This window comes from Cicer arietinum, chromosome 3 (genome assembly GCF_000331145.2).
Source record: "Cicer arietinum cultivar CDC Frontier isolate Library 1 chromosome 3, Cicar.CDCFrontier_v2.0, whole genome shotgun sequence".
In the NCBI taxonomy this organism is placed as follows: domain Eukaryota; kingdom Viridiplantae; phylum Streptophyta; class Magnoliopsida; order Fabales; family Fabaceae; genus Cicer; species Cicer arietinum.
This window is the reverse complement of record NC_021162.2, coordinates 5,702,633-5,707,042: the sequence shown is the minus strand read 5'-3', so window position 1 is coordinate 5,707,042 and position 4,410 is coordinate 5,702,633.

Sequence of the window (4,410 nt, the reverse complement as noted above, 5' to 3'; positions counted from 1 at the left end):
ACTACTTAACAAAATGAGGTGGTGACAATTTTATAAATATTTAAAACTTATTTAAGGCGGTTATATTGATAACCGACCTAAGTTTTTCACACTCATGTTTAACTCAGTTTTTTCATCGTCGCCAAACTCAGTTTCATCGCCACATTTTTTACAATCGCAAACACTCAGTTTCATCGCCACCATTTCAGATATGGTTGTTCAAGTTATTCAATAATAAATTTACATGAGTAGTTTTTTTATAACTTTCTACTTTTCTATTCTATTGTTGATAATATAATGAGACGCTGATAAAATGATTAATATATGTGTTCATAATTTTCATTTAGATAATATCATATTTGAACGAAAAAAAATATATGTCAAATTCATTTTTTTTTTCTAACTATTCTTTATTTTATATACAGTTACTTATTTTTAACAAATGATTATAGATCGTAGTTGGATTAATACTAATTATTATTATTTGAGTAAATGTATAAGTTTGAATAAATTTTTACAATTTACTTTTAAAAAAAAACTTCATAAAAACCAAAGAAAATTTTATTGTTGTTAATTTTTAAATGTAACCGGTTAACATCTTAACATAGTTGTTTCATGGATACAAGTATATAATTTTTTACACGTTGTTATTGATTGTATTTTTTTTTATATTTGTATGATAAAAAATTATAAATTGTTATTGATTGTATTTTTTAATGTTCATATGATAAAAAATTAAGATTCAGCCAATATTGATTGTGTGTTTTTTTTTTTCCAGATATTTGACGACTCGAGATCAATTCACCCGGATCAAAGTAAAGAAGTTCGAAAATATTGTGTGAATTTTATTTTGAAATTAATTGAAGAAAATAACGATACTAATATATGTCTATTGAATATTGCTATATTGTGATTTTGTAATTTTATTAATGGATATCTAATTCTTTTTCCGTGTTGTCAACATTAGTCGGAAATGGGATACATCTTATTTGTACTCTATATTATTTTTATATAAATATGAGATATTGTGATATTGTATATTTCACAAACCCTTTATAAATAAAAGTCTGTAAACAGAAAGGAATATCAAAATTCTAGCCACCATCACCATCACCTTATCTTTTTCGACATCAAAAGCTTAGAACTTATTTTCCTTGTGAACGACTTTGTGGGGTTTAGAGCTTTGTACTAGGAAGAAAAGCGGCCAAGGTAAGGGTTTTTCCCCATACAAATTATAGTTAGGACGTTGGTTGAATGAAATAAAATAAATAATCGTGATTTCTTACATTTTAGAAGGAATAAATGTAGACTAATAGATTAAAATAATAAAACTCCAATTTTTGTTGAGATTGAATTATAACATTTGACTCCGATGTAGTAAAGTATGAAATTTTATGCTCTATGTGATTAAATTTTAACTCTTATTATATATATTAGTTGGAGTGTGAATTTTCTTGTTATACATGTTAAAGTGTCAATTTTTATGGCCTATATGATATCAAATTTTTATCTTTATGTGTAATTCATAATTTTTTATTTGTCTATGAATATGTTATACTCATGATATGGATGTGTGTATGTGTTCTTAATGATATGTGAATAAGGTGATGTTTTTAAAAAAGAGATTTTGAATGCACATGACATAATTCTTAGTCAGCTATGTGGGAATATATCTATTTGATACTACATCTTTATGTTATGGCATATGCATCTTCGTGGAAGTTGCCTTAGTGACATGTTTATTTTCCCCATTGGTATGAGTGATTTTCTGTGTGGAAGTTGCCTTAGTGATAGGTTTATATCCGGATCATGTAGTTATTAGGAGCATGCATATCATTGCACCGTCATGTGATTGTTTGATTGCGGTTAATGTGTATTTAATGTGATAATAATTTCTCTTAAATGATTTGATGTTATAATGAGATATTGATTCTCCTTGAGTGATTTTGACTTTATAAAATAATTTTTTTTTGAAAGGCTTTGTTATATTGTAATGTGTTTGATGCGGGTATATGTTGATTTTTTGAGCATTCATTATGCATATGTTTTGATATACGATTTACCGGGTTGCACATTTTTTTCTTTTAAATTGGAAATTTTTACGTTTATATATTGTGTTATTCTTCTATATGTCTAGCTTTGGTTTGATGTGGACGATAGAAAAAAACTGACCCTTACAACAACATTTTAGGTACTAATGAGTTCGAGGAGATTCAAGAGTAGTTAATGATTATTGATGTGTGGCAAGTGTGGGGTAAACATGAGTTTTTCTTTCAAGACAATTTTGTAATAATGAAATTGTCCAATATTTTAATCTTTTGTCACAAACTTTTAAAGTGTACTAGAATTCTAGAAATACGAAAGTGGTTTCCCTTCAGTTAAGAATAATTGTCTTCATATTATTTTAATTTTGAATAAGCATTTTCTTAATGATATTAAATAACGTGATTGTTACTAATTATGTAAAATGAATATATGTTGAGTATTAGAAGAAAAAAAAGATTTATAAACTTTTTAAGAAATAAGTATTTTTTTAAGTAACGTTTTGGATTAAAAAATTCGGGGTGTTACAGCGTGGCCATCCATTCTCTAATAAGGGAAGACTCCTTATCTTCATAAGCTTGTCTTGCCATTATTTTCTCAAGAGCAGCTAAGATGGCAGTATTAGATGTATCCTTCTCAACCTTTTGTCGCTTTGAAGAACGATGAACAGGAGTTGGTGGAGTGATAGGGAGAGTATTGGTCGTGGGGGCAATTGTTGTGCAGAATGAAGAGGTTGTGGCAAATGAAGTGGCCATTGGAGGAAGAGGATCAAAAGGTGATTTGGGGAGATTAATAGATGGGCCATGTGTGTTTGGGGATACAAAAAATTGGCTGATTCAAAAAATGGAAGAGCTGGTTTTTTAGGGGGAAATGAATGTAGGTGAAATGTTGGATGTTTGATGAAAGGGTAGCTAAGGGAATATGTCACTTTGGATTGGATAGACGTGAGAATGAAAGGGAGAAGGCCTAATGGGGGATTGGTTAAAGATTTGTGGCATGTGACGTGGAAAGGCAGTAGAAGGGAGAATAATGGTTAGAGGTGGATTTTGTTGGAGAAGATTATGAGGGTTTTGTGGATGAAAAAATCTTGTTAACGAACTTTCTTTTTTGGTTAGGTGGTGTTGACTGAGAGGGTTCAGTTGGAAGGGAATATTTAGATGGTTTTGAGGGTTTGAAGGTTATGTTGGAAGCGATGTTTGAGAGGGTTTTGTTGGAACATCTGATCCAGAATCGTCACTGTTAGAAATGACAAACATCGTGGGTTTGGTGTGTTTAGCTTTTGATGTATCGATTTCCGCCAAGACACACGTGGAACGCCTTTTGGCTTCAATATGCCTGATCGAAGGTTTTCTCAAGTGAGGTGGAACTTCACGAAGGTTTGAGGGTGAATATTTGTAGAGAGGTTGGAGTACTTTGGACAACGGATTTAGAGTGATAGGGTTAGGGTTAGATTCAAGAGAGGAGGACATATAGTTTGAGAATGTTTTATCGGAGGATTCCTCTGGAGGAGTTGGTATGGGCGGTGGTGATGGTGAACGATTGATGGAAGGCGAGGATGGTGGAGATGATGACGATGATAGTGTGTTAGGGTAAGGATTATTGCACACATACATTTTTGTTCTAGCCATTTCAGAGTTCTTGAGTGAGTTTGTTTTTGCAGAAACAAAAAGAATTTTAGGGGCGTCCTGCCTAGCATGCGGATAGTATGGAATGAGCAACTTAATTCTTTTGTGCATAAAGGTGATTATGATCAACCATCTGATGCTGCTCCCGAAGACACTGCTGGACCCTCAAATGCTGCTGCCCAGGCTGATGAAGATGACGAGGATACAGCCTCTGATGATGAATATATCTCAAATCAAATGCTCATGGCTCGCCTTGATTCTTTCCAAACTTTCTTTCAAACTCAATTCGATAATCTCACCACTTCTGTCAACACTCGCTTCCAGAACATTGAAACTACTATTGCTCGCAACCATGACGAGTTATCTCAAGACATTAGTAGTTTATCTGACAAACTTGATCATTTTCACATTCTAACGGATTTTGATCGTCCCTAGGATTCTATTATGCTTTGTAGTTTGTTTCATGTCTTAAATTTGTAATTTGTCTTATGGTGTGCTTTATGTACTAAGTTGAACCTTGTTACACATCTGTTGACTATTTTGCTGTCCTTAATTAACATTGTTTTCATCCTTCGTTATGTCAATCTTTTATTATGTGTACTACTTTTATCTTTACTTGTGAGCATATTCTTGCATATGTATGTCTCTATATTTTTCCTTCTTTTTGATCATGTCAAAAGGGGGAGAAAATTTGGTATTGTTGTTGCCTTACACATCTTGTCGGTTCTCAAACAATTTTTAAATTAATCACATACAACGGGGA